The 17,009-nt window shown below is 47.7% G+C and overlaps 1 long non-coding RNA gene across 1 annotated transcript in view; it reads left to right on the top strand.

Moving 5' to 3' along the window:
* LOC134473880 (uncharacterized) overlaps positions 1 to 11,375 on the top strand; it is a 40,203-nt gene extending 28,828 nt beyond the window's left edge. The window contains exons 2-3 of the long non-coding RNA XR_010044360.1: positions 11,023 to 11,132; positions 11,292 to 11,375. This is a non-coding gene — a long non-coding RNA (uncharacterized LOC134473880). The remainder of the gene's footprint in view (positions 1 to 11,022; positions 11,133 to 11,291) is intronic.
* The last annotated feature ends 5,634 nt before the right edge of the window (positions 11,376 to 17,009 follow it).

The raw sequence follows: 17,009 nt of genomic DNA, 5'->3' as shown, positions 1-17,009 counted from the left end.
GCCCAAACTGCCCTCTTAATAGCATTAAGTGAAATTACAAGTCAGAGATGCTGGCTGATCAATCTCCTTGGGGTTTCTCTGCAGACTTGTATGTGAGGGTGGGGTCAATGCTTCTGTGGGTGCCACTGCTTCTGCCCTAGCAGCCCCGGCAGGATTCTGTTGGGCAGTTTCTCTCTCGCCTGTGTTGGAGGAAAGGAACCAAGACAAGTAGCTCTGTGTTCTGGCCAAAGCCTTTTTCTTAGTGGTCTTACCTCACCCTGCATACAGCACAGAAGCCACCTGCAAAGGCAAACCAAGCAGAGGGGAGGACTCTGCCCCAGACATTCCCATAGACACTAATTTAGGCTGGAGTGATGACCTAGGCAAAGGACCCGCAGCATATGGGAAGGACTTTCTTTTTCCCAGTCTAGCCTGACCCTGCATTTCCAGGTATCCCAGAGTCCCCAGAGGAAAAGAAAGAGCCACGCATTGGTATTACAGTTCCTCCCAAGGCCGGACTCTGGGGCAGCAAACCTGCCCTGCTGTAAAGTTCTCCTTGGACTCCCCAAGCAGAGACCTGCTTGCTCAGACCACCTGCTCACAGTCTCCCCTGTGCTGGCCTAGCTAACAGGGTTTAACAATCATCCATCACCCTGATCACTGCACCTCCACCCCCATCCTTCCTTTCTTCCAAGAAGTGGGGTGGGAAGTAAATCAGTCAAGGTTCTCCAGAGAAACAGGATCCATGTAGATATATAACAGAGCACTTATTATGGGAATTGGCTCACATGAGACGTCTGCAAATTGGAAATACCAGGAAAGCTGGTGATTTAATTTGGTTTGAGTCTGAAAGTCTGAGAAGCAGGAACTCCAGTGTCTGGGAGAAGGAGGTGATGGATGCCCACCTCAAGAATGAGGCAGGAATTCAGTTCTCTATTTTTTTTCTTTTACCTGTACTCTCAACAGAACGGATAGTGCTCACCCACACTAGCAAGTTGGCTGTCCTTCAGTCAGTCGACTGATTCAAATGCTCATCTCGTCCCAAAACAGCATTACAGACCCACCTGGAAGTAATGGCCTCCCAGCTATTCAAGTTAACCTAGTCAGGTAGATGCCTAAAATTAGCCATCATGGGGAGCTAACCCAGCCAGGTCCAGAAATGAGCACAGATGTGTGAGCAGCGAGATTGCCTTGCAGTGGCTGAGTCCTTTGGGGGACCAGCCTGATGTGCCAGATGAGGAGTGCTTCAGCTTCCAGGATGCCCTGGCTTGGTGGCAGTCATTAAATCTGCCCACATGGCTTTCATTGGTTCAGCTTTGTCTGCTGCCAAGTAAGGCATCATTGCTACTCACTGAGACCAATCAGCAGAAAAGTCAGCAGCATCCTGGGCCCAAAGCAATTTCTTCATGACATTTACATAGAAAGGGTGGGATTTAGCACATGGTGCATTTCTCTGGGCTCACTGGGGGTCCAAAGGGATCTAAACTCACCACCACAGTGAGAGGAGAACTGGTCTGCCAAGGCCAGCCACAAACATTTCCATGGACTTGAGTGAGCACAGGTGTCTCTCGGCACTCAGTGAAGAGTCTTATCCCTACTACATCAAAATGGGAAATCAATTCTAGTAATTACCCTATTTCCTCAATTCTAATATGCCATTGATTATAAGATGCACCACTGATTTAATAGCTGCCTCAAAAAAAACTTTACAATAAATATGCACAGCTATTTTAAGACTCATCTGTATTTCAGAAATGTTAAAATGTGTGTGGGGAAGGAGGAAGATGCATATTATAATTAAGAGAAAATGGTAATTGAGAGAAAGTCAAGCCAATTGCCTGATTGAGTTCATCAGTAAGTGCAGCCAGTGACTCAGTGGTCTGTAGTTTGAGAGAAAGCAAGCTTCTAGGTGAGAGACCCTTGTGTGCTGGTAGGCACCAAGCCATTAACTCAGCCACCCTGAGTTCAGCTTAGTGTCCTCTCCTAGCCTGTGTGCAACATCTACGAAGTAACTCATATCAGGCATCTGGTACTGATTCGGTGACTCCCTGATTGACAAGTAAATACCCACCCCCACCCCAAGCTGTCTCCTGAGCTCAGTTCCTCCCCTCCAATTCCCAGGACCATACCTCTGAGCTTTTGAAAGTTGGTTTTGGATAACAGCAAGACCAGTTGAATCGCCTCCAATTTGGACCAGAAGGGAGGTGTAGACATTGGTTAGGACAGAAGTGACTTTATCTAAGCTGAATGTACCTGGTTTATCTCAAGTTGCTGTCAAAGAATGTGCCGGGCACATTCCCGGCATGGCATGAGGGGACAGTGGTGAAGCTCCACACGCCACTTCCATGGGTTTGTGTGTCTGTGGCTTTCTAGAAAAGAGTGTAGGAAAAACCAACTAGGACTACTGTGGGGCTGTCCTGATGGCTTCAGTTCATGATGACTGCGGTAATGTTAAACTGAATCCATACACAAAGGATTGGAGAGTCTCCTCCCACCCATTTTCTGGGTGAGGAAGGAGTGAGACTCTTTACCTTTGCCTCTAGCCTCCCAGTACATTCTAGATTAATCTTGTAGGTCTGTCACCATCTCTCCAGCACTTCAGCTTCCTCCAAAACCCAGCCTTGGCTGAGACTGTTTACCCTGGAGACTTTAGTGCCCTTGATCCAATCTATTGCTTTAAAGAGGAAATAGTGGGTATTAGACATACACCAGACCATGTGTAGGCCAAGGGCAGGGCACCAGGATGGCTAAGGTGTGCATGGCGACTGGTGCTCCCCTCCAATATCTTCTGCAAAATAAAAATTTGGAAAACTGATCCACACTGACAGGAGGAAAAAGTGTTTAGAGGCCAACAGGGATGGAGTGGTTCACGAGAAACTTAAGGGAGAAAGAGTCTTGATAAAAGTGTTACAGAACAGTCCTTTGTGAAGAAGACAGGGTACCTTCAAGATCCCTTAAAATCTTCTCTGTATTTCTGAATTCTCTACTTTTTTCCATCATTATAGGGTAAGGGTCCTGCCCCTGACTGGGGGTGTTTGGAAGTGCTTGGAGAGCTTGATTTCTCATAATGGCTGGGGCTCCCCAGCCCCCAGCTTGTCAGGACCAGGGATTCTAAAGATCCTGAAGTCCTCAGGACAGCCTTGAGCACACAAAAAATTTCCTTCCCCAATACCAAGATACCTTGATAAAGAAGCACCCGCCCTTGCACTACCTCATCTACCCTCTAGGGACGCTCCTCCCCACCCAGGACAGGCTTGTCTGCCCTGACTCTTCCCCCCAGCAGACTGTCTCACCTGATCTGGAATTTTACAATGGAAATTTCTTATGAAACTAAGAGGAGACAGATGGGAAATTATCAAAGAAAGCAACAAAGCATAAAAACATAAGAACATCAGGTTTCTGAGCCTAAGGAAGCTCCAGTCTATTCAATTTAGCTACAGAAACATTTAAAAAAATTTTTTTCTAATTGAAGCCATTTACTAAATACAGAGAGAGCTTCACTGGTCTCCTTACACTAAGAACACAGCCAGATACCAGCCAGGCTGGCTCTGCTGCTGTTCTGATGGAATTCTGGAACTGTCAGGAGGTCAGTCTCTGGACCTGTCTCTGGGTGTAACCCAGAGAGACCACAGGCTCATATCCTCTGGTCTCCAGCTGCCCTGGCCTTTGGGCCTTCCCCAACCCCCAGTCCCTCCACCAGCCTCAGGTCTGTCTGAGGAACGTGAGGTCTTCTTCTGTCTTCTAGGAAATACTGCCTTCATAAAGGAGGGTTTATAAATGCATGCAGTTATATAAAGAGAGTTCCTTTTCCCTTAAAATATAAAGCAAGTGTGACCAGTTTGTAGTAAAATCTCATCCAAGTGATAAACTGAGACCTAGGTTCCTTTCTCGTGGTGGGTCCTCCCTCTTAGTAGCATGGCTTCAAAGGTCACCATGCTTGCCTGCGTCAGCCTGCAGAAGTGGAAGGAGCATTAGGAGCGCCTGCAGAATCACACACATTACTTCTGCTCATGTCCTATGGGCAAGAAAAAAGGTACACGGCCTCCCCTAGCTGCCAGAAGTTGAGAAATACAATCTAGTTGTGTGTTGAAGAAGATAAAGAATTGAGTTTGATGACTAGCAGCAGTATATGCCGCTACCTACTTGTATGAGCTTCGAGGATCTCATGGTCCTTTTTCTCTACCATTTTTGGTGGTCAGAAGCAATTCCTTGACTTCAAACTGTTAAATAATTTCCTGGTTCCTCAAAGCGTTAAACCTAAGTTATCATATGGCCCTGCAGTTCTACTCACAGTTATATACCCTATGCTTCTAGGAGGTTCAGACCGCTAGTTTGTTCAAGGCTTCCTAGGACCTGGTTCCAACACTAGTGTGTGACTCTAGTCTAATATATCCCACAATTAAAAAAATGTATAAATATATCATATTCTGCCCCAAACCAGAGATTCAGACAGATACTTGTTCACCTTTGTTTCCATTCACACTAACCAAAAGGTAAAAACAACTCAAAGTCCACCAACACAATGAATGGCTATATTATGATACAGACATACCGTGGAGTACTATTCAGCATAGAAAGGAATACATGTTGATACGCTTCACAGTGGGGATGAACCGGGCTGAGGTTACACCGAATGAGAGAAGCCAGACATAAAAGCTTGCACACTGAACCGTTCCCTTTATATGAAATATCCAGAGCAGTGAAATCCATACACATAGAATCTTCTCTGTATTTCTGAATTCTCCACTTTTTTCTACTTTTGGATGGGGAGAGGCTGCCTGATGCATGAGGGGGCTCTTTAGGGAATGATAAAAAGGTTTTGGAGTGGGACAGTTGTAATGATCACACAACATTGTCAGTGTACTAGAAGTCACTGACTAACTCACTTTAAAATGTTTAATTTTATGGCATGTGTGTTTTACTACATTAACATATTTTTAATGATCCCCAGAGGAAGAATATATGAGTGGATCTGTTTTTAATGAAGCCTTGTGTTTACCTGTTATTCTTTATTAATTTTTCTCGCCCGCATTACAGTCTTGGGCTGGGCCAGCACCTTCAGTCTACACTCCTTTTAAAGACAGCAGGGAGATAACTGACTGGTTTTTTCCTGCTCCGCAGACTCTCGGACTCTCGTTGGATTTGGCTTCTGCTAATAGAAAATGCATTTCTAAGACATTGAGTAATTCTCTGTGAGAGAGCAGAGCACAGGGTTAATCTACTGCTAATCTAACGCGCTCCATTATTTTTATGTAACACCTATTCCTGCCTCCTTTCACTTCTGGGGGCTTCTTGGCTTCCTTGACGTCAGACCTGTCCCCGCCCCAGGTGCTGTTAGGAGGTTAGGACCTCTAGTATTTTGAAGCCTTCCTAGGACCTGGTTCCAACACTCCCTAGGTATATCACTCTAGTCAGATATTCTGGGCAACAATAAAAAAATGTATAAATAAATCCTATTCTGCCCATGTTTCAAATAGCAGAGCACTTACAATGTTGTTTTATATTTCTTTTTTACATAGATTTTTTTATTCCTCTAGACTGCAAGCTCCCTGAAGGTAAAAAATATGCCTTTATTGCCTCTCTATTCTTAGCTCTTAACATAGTATCTGAGTACAGTAGTTCCTCCATAAGTATGAATTAAATGAATAAATAAAATGTAATAACATACAGATAAAAGAAAGGCTGTTTTATTATATAAACAAACCATTCAGTTGAAGCCATTCTCTTATAGAGAGAACAGCTTTTACCTGAAATCAATGGATTGTTCATTCCTGGAGCCCAGTACAAAAGAACCATTATCTAGGGCTGGCATGAGTTATAAGCAGGCAGGCTCAAGGAAAGAAACAACCCGTGTTGTCCAGAACTCAGTAAACAGAGGAAAGGGACAGAGGGGGAGTGGTCGGAATAGAGAATGTAGCCTTGCTCACCCAGAGTGGTAGGCAGCCCCACACCAGGCAGGGGGCAATTCTAGTCAGGTGATGTCCCTTGAGTGGGTGCATCTGGGCACAGGTGACAGTGTAGGTGGTGGCCTTAGGCAAGCCCATCAAAGGAGAAAAGAGGGTCCCAGGAGGATGAGGCCATAATAGGCAGGGAGCACGGGGAGCAGGAAGCAGTGGGTGCTAGAGCAGGTACCCATGAAAAGCCCAGTGGGTCCAGTGGTGACACTGAAGGGAGCCAACAGCAGGCTCTGGGCAGTGTTTCTGGAAAGAATAATGGAATTAAGAGTCCTGTGTGAGGGGAAAAAAATGAGGCCAGATTTCAGCTTTGAAGGAACTGAGTTCTTGCCAAGTTTTCTAGGCCAATATCCTAGCAAAGGTAGAGATGCTTGGCGGGAACATGAACACCCCAGAACACCCTAGAAGCAAGGTCCTAGAAGGAGGTCATGCAATGAAACAGGACTGGATGACTTCCAACTGATCTCCAGAACTGGGTAGGGCTGTAGTCTTGCTGTGACTGAAGCTGGGATGAATCCTGCAGTCAGAGGCAGGACAGAATGCACCCTACCCAAGAAAGAAGGCTTTTGGATAACAGAGAACCATTAGAAGTTAACGGGGGAAATCAGATCTACAAGGTGACCAAGCTGAACTCAGCAGTCAGGCTGGGTGTCTATAAATTACCCCTCTGGATAACGTGCACATGTTTTAAAGATGTTTATTCCTGTAGCAAAGTAGATTTATTGTCTAGATGACTAATTCTAATAACTTCCTTAGAACAGAAGCACATGAGAGGGCAGGAGGTAAGCACCTCTGTCCCGAGCTCCAAGCAGAAAGGTGTGGCAACCCACAGTGACACTGACCAGAAGTGAATGGCTTCACCCCTGCTTCTCCCACCTGTGCATTCTGTCTCTTAACCCACAGAACACTCCATTCTCCTGCTTGGTGCTTCCTGGACGTGTCCACCCTTGGCTGCTTCCTGGGAGACACTTAATTCTGAACAAATTGCGATGAGCCTGAGATCTGGCAGTCCTGTTTCCTGCTCTATTTGAGCATGATTTTCTACACTCTTCTGAACTCAACAATATTTTTTGCATCAATGGTTCCTTTGCATCAGTAGTATGTCAGTCCTCATGTTGGTAATCAGGAACCCTAACAGACATAGAAATTGATGTCTTAAGTGGCAGCAGGAAATGGGCCCTCAGAAAAAGAGGAGTTGTTGGGATCTGTCATCTGCCTCGGTAGAGCTGAAGGCAGGGGAAATCCAGCCTGGAAATCCAGCAGCCTGTGGCTCCAGGACGCAGCAGTTCCTGAAGTTGTCACAGCATCCCTTGTGGGAGAGCTCACTGCAGGCAGGCTGATGAGTCTCTGTCACGCATGTGCTCGGTGCCTGCACCAGGTCAGTGCTGCTGTGGATGGTCACGTGTGACTGAGTCCCAGTGCCTCTGCTTCCCTGCCGCTGGGCTTGCTCCAAAACCACAGCAAACACGCGGCCTGTGATCCATGCAATCAGCCCCCACTGAGGGGAAGTGACCTTGCCAGAAGGGGATGGGAGCCGGTGGAAACTGTCCCCATTCTTTTCCTTCTGAGGACAATTCTGAGGTACCTTCTGCAGGCCACCCTGTTTGCTCACTTCCCACTTTCCTGTCGCACTCCCTCTGCTCTCTCACCTACTTCTCCATGACAGAAACCCCAACAGGCTGAGGGGGAGCCTGGATCTTGCTCTGGAGAGTCCGAGCTAAGCAAGGATGGAGAAGTGGAATCAGTGGGCTTGGGGGCGCAGCAGATTGCTTCTGCCAACAAACTTAGGAGTGAACGGGAAACCGGTGCTCTCTTCGGGGGCACATATACTACCACTGAATGGAAAACCCAAATTCATGGATTTCAGCTCCGGGTGTGGAGCTGGAGGTGGACCTCAGATCCACAGAGGGTTAGAGGAGAAAACACAAAAGTATTGTGTGATACTATTAATTCAAGTCACCAAAAATCTAAGCAGTGCACACAGAAATGAATTGTGAAAGAATAAAACTGACAAGAGAACTATGGCCTATTAGAATGCCCAAATCTGAATATAAGGTCATTTGTTAGAGGATCTTGTTTCTATACTAAATGTCCTGGTCTAAGTCAGATTAGGAGTGGTCCTAATTTGAGGTTTGATTTCACATTGGTTCCCACTGAACGGAGTTGAGAAGCCAGAAATCCCTTGGGCAGAAGGAACAGATGCATAGAACTGGGGACATGGAAATGGATTTATGTGAGACCCATCTGTGCATTCTGAGAAGACTCGGACGTTCATTTTCCCCGTATTTACCAGGCCGTCCAGTAGAACGTGTTCTGTTGCCCTGGAATTATGATTAGGTCAGAGCTTAAAACAGAAAATGCTACGTTTAGAGTCATCACCCCACCTCTGTGAAGGACACAGGCGCACCAGCTATGACACCCCCACATACAATGCGTGGCGCATGCCTAAGAGACAGGGGTTAGCTTGGGAGTGCAGCTTAGGTGATGAGAGACTAACTCCTCCCCTGACACCCTCACTGAGGACAGGAGAAAGGACACTTCAGGAGAATCACCAGGAAGATGGAAGCCAGGAAGACTGACATTTTGTGTCCTCGGAGATGGCTCCCTAGGTGATCTGGTTAAAAGGGGACAATGGAAGAGGGTGTGTGTGCTGGGAATAACACAGTCTGGACTCCCATGGATGAAAACCTGAGAATTTACCAACAGGGCGGTGGATGCAGCAGAAGGTGCTGGTCTTTGGCTGTTTTGCCACTGGCTCTTCATGAGCCAGCTACCTGTCCACGTGGGGTCCCAGCTGGGACAGGGTGGGTGACATTCTGTGGGGGCTGATGGCAGAGGGAAGATAGGCTGAGTTGAGGCTCTGGGGCCCAGGGTCCACTACAGAGCTCGCAGTGGGACAGAGGTTTGGGGTTTTGTGTCTGACTCACAGAGGGCTCAGTGATGTGCCAGGCAGGCAGCAGTAACTGCCAGAGGGAGCCTGCACCCTCCTGATGGAAGAAGGGAGACCTTTGGGCTTTTCCTTCTTGCTGCTTCTTAACTTCTAACTGCCAGAACCCCAAGACTGGGGAAGGGGAAGGGGAAGCCTGATCTGGGTTGTGCTGCAGGGGCTGCAGTCACAGCACAAGGCTGCACGGGGAACCTGCTGCAGCCCTCTGAGAGGGCTCCTTGGCCATGTACCAGGGTGACTATGCACTGCCCAGCTGGACTACCCAGCCAGCCGAGGCCCCAGTGTGGCACTTGTTCCTGGAGACCCACAGTACTTTCCCCACACTCCACGTCTCTTGTGGACCTGATGATAAATAAAACAGTCCCTGTCTCACAGCTGACCCACTGGGGCACATGACCCATCCCATGTATCACCTGCGCTGGGGAACTAGGAAAATCCCCACACTGGCTTCTGATCCATGGGCCATTTCCACAGGAAGACCAAGGGCCAGCCTCCGGAGCGCTCTCCCAGCCACGGGGAATTACAGAGAAGTTTGCAGCTTCCGGCTTTAAGAGGGGCCAGAGCCAGCAGAGAGCAATGAGAAGTAATTCTGTGGCCGCTCAGGTCCCCTATGCAGAGGGCCCTACCAGGGGGCACCAATGGGAGACCTTCAGTGGGGCCCCTGGGACTCAGAGACAAAAATGTCCTTTGTTCTGTGACTGTTCAGGTCAGAGCTAGCTTGCAACTTTCTACTGGATGTCAGAAACTGGACTTGAGAACACAGGGTACCTGCTGGCCCTGAAACCCATTAGTCACCCAAGCTGGCAAGCCCAGCTTGACCCCATCACTGGATGGCAGATGCAGGACATGTAGGACGGGACCAAGCAGGTCTTGAAGGCACCAGCAAGTTGCGGGGCTCACTCTCTCACCTGCTCCTGCCACGCTGCTACCACATGACCACCGCACTGTCCCCTTGGCGTGCACCCGTGACCTCATGGACAGCAGACCTGTGACTGTGGAGGAAAGACAGGAACCTGATTGACAGGTGCTCTGTGGCGCTGTTAGAACTGCTCTCAGGGCTGGCCTCCAAGGACGGCGGGGAAGGCACATCTTCCTGGGGACACTTCCAGTAATATATTGTGACCTCTCTCCCAGGAGAAGAGATGGCCTGAGGTGAAGTCTCAAGTGACTCATGAGCAGTAACTAATGATTTAGCCAGATGGCCAGAGGGGACAAGAGAGGAGACTTATGGACCAGGTTTGGGAGAAGGGACTGTGGGTGGACCCGCATCCCCAAACCCCAGCACCCTTTAGTGTCCTCCCACCTCCCTCTGCCCCCTGAACCACCTTGCTAACTGGCCAGTCTAATCGTGTCCCTTCCCTGCAGGGATCTTAATAACTCCTGGTTGCTTACAAGACAAAATGCAAGCCTTTTTCATGGCCTGTCCCTTGCCTGTCACCTCTCAGCCACTTCCTTCTCTGACACTCCAGGCCGATTCCTGAAAGGGAGCCTTTCTTTCTCAAGCTTCTGTGCCTCTGTGTGCATGTTCCTGCTGCCTGGCACTCTGGCTTGGTCACTTTCTAGGTCTCAACCCATAGGCCACCTCCTCTGAGAAGACTGCCCAGATGTCCCCAGTCAGATGCAGGGTGTGACTGCAGTAGAAGCCAGGAGCAGACTGCTTGACCTTCAATCCTGGTTTGGTCACTTACTAGCTGTGTGACCTTTGTATTACTTAGACTTTCTGTGGCCTAAATACCTTTGCTGTGAAATAGGCAAGGTTAATGTAGGGGTGAGCTGATAAGTAATAGCAAAATGACAGTCAGGTATATAAATAACACAACAGAAATATTTTCTCTCTTTTTGTAGGGAATGAGATCACACCAAGTCCCCCAGACTACCCTTGAACTCACAATTCTTTTGCCTCAGCCCCATGAATAGCTGGGCTTACAAGTGTGCACCATTGAACCAAGCTAGAAATATCTAAATAAACTACACATGAGCAGAAATGCACAGCAGGAGAGGGCCCAGCACACAATGATGGCTCGTTGCATGGTCATTACTGCTATCAGGGACTCTTTTCTCCACTCTGCTGAGAGATGCTGTGCACGACCCCCGGCAGACAGGCCAGCGGTGCTGACCCTCTTTGCTGTCTTTGGTCCTCAGCAGGTCCCTGGCACACAGCAGGCTCTTAGTGGACCCCTGTGAGATGAGCGAGTGATGTCTGGAATCAGATTTGGAGACTCAGCCCTCATCCATCCTTACTAAAAATCACGGTGAGTCCCGTGAGGATTGAAAACCCCTGCTTCCTCATCACAGAATGAACCCAAGAACACAAATACTCAGTTGTGCCTCGTGAAAGTGCCATTTTTAGATGCCAAAACGGATTGAATATCAGCAATTTCATGCAATTCAACATAATTCTTCCATGCCAGATCCGAGGGAGGGGCAGATGCGGCTGTGGGCATGAGAGTGAAGAAGAAGCCGGGCTGCACGACTTCAGCATTGATTATTATAAGGTACGTGTGGCCGGCTTGAGTTGGGAGATTGGAGTATGAGTGTCCTTTGATTTAGCTTTGCTTATGTCATACACAGCAAACTAGAGTACTCAATTTAAATTTTAAATCCATGGCAGGGTCATGGGTTTGGGGTCCCCCGGAGCGCCATGGATGGGAAGCTGCTTCTCCATTGCTTGTCCACAGTTAGCGTTGTCTCCTGGGGCCCCGGGGGATTTCTCTAGCACTCAGATTCCTCTACGAGAACACGTGGCCTTGTTCCCACTCACGATGCCTCCCCCGAGCACCAAGGTGACAGCCTGCCTGCAATCCCTGATGCAGCAGGAGCTCAGCACCAGCAAATGTCAGCACATGCCCGACCTGGGCATGGACAGACTGCTGTCCCAGGGTGCTGAGGATAGAGATATGTCTGCAGCCCAGCCTTCTCCCAGCAAGCGAGCTCAGAGAAGTGACTGAACTGGACATGGCCTGAGATCACCACAAGCTGCCCCTTGGCCGGGGTCCCCACATGTCTCTCTTAGAGCTTCTGTGACGGCTTCGCTTTCCTCTCAGATGAGGCTTCCCATCACCTGGCCTTGGTGTGAGTTGAAGTCATAGGATTGTGCCCCCAGCTAGAAGGGACCTAGCTACTGATAGCTAGGGAAACTGCGACCAGCCAAAGTTAGGAGGCCTGATCAGAAACCGGGGACCTAGACTTGTGCTCTGGATGCCACATGATGTGTTTCAAACAGACAAGTATAAAAATATGGATGCAAGACATGGGGAATCCTGGGTTCACTGACATTGTCCCTCATCAATCATATAACTTGTCTGAGCTTCAGTGTCTTTGTCTCCAGCAACCTCTAGTGTCACAGAGACCCAAATGACATGTAAATGCCCACTTACATGGAGCACTCATTAAGTGTGGATATCAGCCAGGTACAGTGGCACATGTCTGTAATCCCGGCTACTGCAGAGGCTGAGGCAGGATGGTTGCAAATCCGAGGCCAGCCTGGGCAATTTAGGCTGGGGACATAGTTCAGAGGTACAGCATCCCGGAGTTCAATTCCCAGGACTGAAAAAAAGGAAGTTCCATTTCATTATAGAAGAAAACAATTTTTGGCAGCCTGGTCAGAGAGAAGGGAAAGGGGGTTACTGTATCCCAACATGTGTGATGTGATAGTTCATTCTATTTTATGTGACACTGGCGTTACCCCAGATTCAATTACACCCAGAGAACATTTCCTGACCACTGATTATGTACCACGCTGGGTTAAGGGCTGTTTGTGTGTGTGCGCGCGCGCACACGCACACGTGCGTGCGTGTAGACGCTAAGATGCAGTCCCTCGCTGGAAGGCAGTCATCCAGCTTGGGTGACAGCCAGCCGGACAACCGTCTGTGAGGCTTTGCATGAGAGGTGTGCAAACAGCAGGGCGTGCAAGGATTTTCAGACTTGGGAGCAGTGTAGCAGGCGCCCGGGGGCATGAAAATCAGTCTGGAGATGGCACCAGCAGGCACACACCTGGAAGCTGACAACAGAAAACTCAGACTAGCAGCGGCTCAAGTCGGCTCCAGGCTTCTCTCTCTCCCACACGGAAAGGAAGAGCGGCGCCGGGCAGCCCCGCTGTGGTGCAGTAGCAGCTCGGCCATCGGACAAAGCGGGGCGGGGTACTGCTGAGAACTTGGACTCCAGATTCACACTGCTTGGGCTTAAATTTTTCCCCCGGCCATGAGACAGTAAGGGACTTCCTTTCTCCTCTACTTCCTCATTTATAAAATAACAATAATGAAAGTAACTGTGCAAATCACAGTGAAGATTAAACAGCTTGAGATAGGAAATGTTTTGAAAACAAACCTGGTATACATTGCACCATATATATCTTAATGTATATGCATCTATATTGTAAAATATATATTTTATTTTTTACTCCACCACTTTTAGCATATGACTTCTGTTCTGGAGGTCACTTCATGGTCCAGAATAGCTGCTGGAGCACCAGCCCTTAACATCCCAACCCTAGGTCACAGAAGTAAAAAAAGAGACAAGATGAAGGCTCCTTTCTTTAGCCAAGTCAGCTTCCTTTGAACAGTTTTCAAAATTCCCACATTTCACTTGTTTCTGGTCACTACTTGAGCTTAGGCACAGGGCCTCATGCTGCAAGGAGGCTTGGAATGATGGTCTTTCTCTGGATTCTTTGGTGAGAAAGAAGGCAAGTGAGTTTTTCACTGGCAACACGCAGTGGCTGCCACAGGGATTAGCAGATAAACTTGGTCAGGCTCCAATCCAGGGCTTCTTGCTGGGTCCTAGGAGAGGAGGCTCAGGTCAGATGCCAGGGAGCCAGGCTTGGGCCCATTTCCAGGGGCAACACCAGAACACAAGCGGCTTTTGGAACAAGGGAGGGTTGGGTCCCTGGAGTGTCATGAGCAGGGGCAGGAAGGCAAAGGGGACTGGGTTCTATGTCTGAGGCCCTGTGTGAGGATGTGCAGTTCCTGCTGGAGGAGGGCAGTGGTAAGATACCCCTTGTCACCCCTGGGTGTCACCCAAGGCACCCCTTGTCACCATCAGGCCAAGTCAACCTTTTTATAGCAAAGAGAAATTTCACTCGACCACCACTCTCCTGTAGACATGCAATTTATCACTTTCAGACACAGAAGGTGCCCCCCTCCCTAATGAGGACAGCATCCAGGGAAAGACACTGCCCAGGGGACAGGGGCACTGTGCCACATTGGTGTGGAGCCCTGGCTCACTGCCTGCTGTTACTCAGTGGCCCTCTACAATGCAGGGTCAGGCTGGCTGAGTGTTGGAGACCCTCGGAAACCAGGTCTGCTGTGGCTGCTCTGCTGACATACTCTGGGTCCTGCGAGATGGGGACAGTTACTTGCTGGGGCCATGAGCGGCCTCTCTACTGATCAGCTGTAGATGGAGACATTCAGACAGCTTTTGAGAAGCTGAGGTTTATTTTTTTACAGGATGTGGTGGTGGATGCCTTTCATCCCAGCACTCTGGGAGGCTGAGGCAGTAAGATCATTAATTCAAACCCAGCCTGGGCAATTTAGCCAAAACTTGTCTCAAAAATTTTAAAAAGTCCAGGAATGTAGGTCAGTGCAAAGGCACTGGATTCAATCTCCACTACTCAAAAAAAAAAAAAAAAAAAAAAGGGCACCAATATTTTTGTCTTCAGAACACTGCTCCTGGCCCATCAACCCTGCCTTCTGGGCCAGCAGAGGACCTGGTTTCAGTCACTTCAGCAAGACAGCAAATTCCTCCTCTACTGCTGTACATCCATTCAGCTCTGCACTAAGTGGCTTAGCGCAGTAATAAAAACACACCCAATGGGAACCAAGATAACAAACCCCATTTGTGCAGGTGGGGAAGATAGGAGAAAGGAGGCTGGCCGTGCTGGTCCTGGCCTCCTGGAGAATGGCAGTGCCTGGTGCCTGGCAGCCGTCCCCTTCAGGCTCCACCGAGGCTGGGGGAGCCACTTACCCAAATTAGGGCCAAGAAGGGGCTGGTGGTGGCAGCTGCTCTACTGTGGGCCTGTTTTGGGGATGCTACAGTGACCTCAAGACACAGCTGCTGGCTTCCACAGCACCAGAGATGCCGGAGATGCCGGAGAAAGAGCCAGGAGAGACTGAGGCTCATGGACAGGAAGCAGTGATATCCAAACCGACTGGTCCTCATTTCCAGGATACCGGAAACTGAAGCCAGAAATACAATTCTGCACCCACAGTCAGTGCTGGGGTACTGGGGTCATGAAGCAGGGTCAGCTAGGTCTCCAGTTCTGGCCAACAGCAGTGAAGGCCAACAGCAATGGTGGGTTGTCTCCTACTCAACCCCCTAAAAGACACCACCTGTGTGTTCCCCAGCCCTTCACCCTGTGCCTGCCGCCCTCTAGTGGTGGCGTCGGACCTCAGCCTGCACACCCGGGAAAGCAGGCTTAACCAGGACCCTGGGCAAACACTGCCAGCCTTCTGCATGGGAAGGAAACGAATCTCATAAATGCTTCCGAGGAGTTTAAGGAGTCCCCCTCCCTCTCTCAAGGTTATTTGTAGTCTGAAAGATGATCCAGAATAGGGGCAATCAAAAGCCTTCAAGAAGGACTCCTCTCTGCCAGGGCAGGAGTCCTGCATGGTGCCCCAATCCCACCACTGAGCCAGCAGCCACCGATGTACAATGGTGCCTCCATCTACTTACCAATAGCCAACTGTGCGTGGTCCAAACACTTTAATGCCAACTTCAGTCTTTTGTAATTACAAGCTTTTATTTATTTATTTATTTTTAATTTTTATTTAAGGAGAAAAGAAAAGAAAGAAAGAAAACAGTGAAGGGGTACAAGTTATACAGATTTACAGAATAAAAAAATGCGCAGTAGGAAATCACTAGTTAATGGATTACATATTGCCATCTTAGAAATAATTGTTCAAGTCACAAAATTAAAGCTTGTAGAGTGGACATTCCACCAATGATACTGCAAACAGTTCTGTTCAATGATCCAACAAAACTCTGTGATATCATTTTCTATCTTATACTTTTAAATATACATGCAGTTATATAGTTTAGAGCACTTTCTTTTCCTCTCTTTTGTACAGTGACTATTACACATTTTGGGTTTCATTGCTCCCACGGTTCTTGTTGCTTTTTTGGAAGAGAGTAAAACCAAATGTGACATAACAGAACAGAATCGGTCAAGTCAAAAGGGTGGACATAATAGATAATATAAAAACATAATACAAGGTGATCAACCATGGTTACCCTAATGCCTCCCGCTATTTCTAATAGAATTGCCTATATCATTAGTTGTAATACAATTGAACAAAACCGTAAAGAATAAAACCGACAAAACCAAAACATTGGAGACATTGTAGGTCTTCAAAAGTAGATAAAAGTCAACGAGAATGGGCGTTATAATGAATCTCATTATCTTCTCAGCTGATGCCTAAACTTTCGAACCTGATACTATCCAGCAAAACAGAATATAGGAACCTCAGTCAAAAACAAGATGGTGAGAGTAATACAGGGCTTCAAATCGAGATAATAGAAAGTCAAAGTGGGTTACTATATTATATCCTGCTATATTTTTCCCTGTAATTAAATGGATAAAAATAAAAAAGTAAATAATGGAGTGGAGATTGAGAAAAAAAAGAGGGCATAACAGCGAAACAGGGCAGATCAAAACATAACCATTTAAGCAGAATAGTGTTTCACCACCAGCTAATCCTGACCCAAAAATAGTTACCATATTGACTCCCTCCCTGAAGTCCTTGAGTACAACTTCATATACTGTAGCATTAAGTATATCAAAACAATGTAAATCCATTTAAGAGAATGACAGCATTATAGAGTATTTAGAATCGACTAACAGAAAATGAACAATGGTCTCTGTATAATCTCCTTGTCTTTAACAGGTTTTTTCTTATACTATCGTACATAGTAAAATCCAATAAGATACAACCTGTTTAGACCATTGGAGACAGAAGAACAAAAGCTAGATGAGACTTCAAAACAAGATGGTACTAAATCAGCATTACCTATTAAGATGTCATTTTCTCCAAAAAAAGCTGTTCCTATCATCCAATCTTCTCTGTCTCATTTCTGTTGAGCTCTTTTTCTGTCAGTAGCTGTCAGTTTGTCTTCTTCGTTTTGTTCTCTGCTCTATT

Source organism: Cavia porcellus, unplaced genomic scaffold (genome assembly GCF_034190915.1).
Source record: "Cavia porcellus strain 051 isolate PalLab524CR breed Dunkin Hartley unplaced genomic scaffold, mCavPor4.1 scaffold_29, whole genome shotgun sequence".
NCBI classification, from domain to species: domain Eukaryota; kingdom Metazoa; phylum Chordata; class Mammalia; order Rodentia; family Caviidae; genus Cavia; species Cavia porcellus.
The sequence above is the reverse complement of the archived record's forward strand: the minus strand, read 5'-3'. Positions and strand labels throughout refer to the sequence as shown.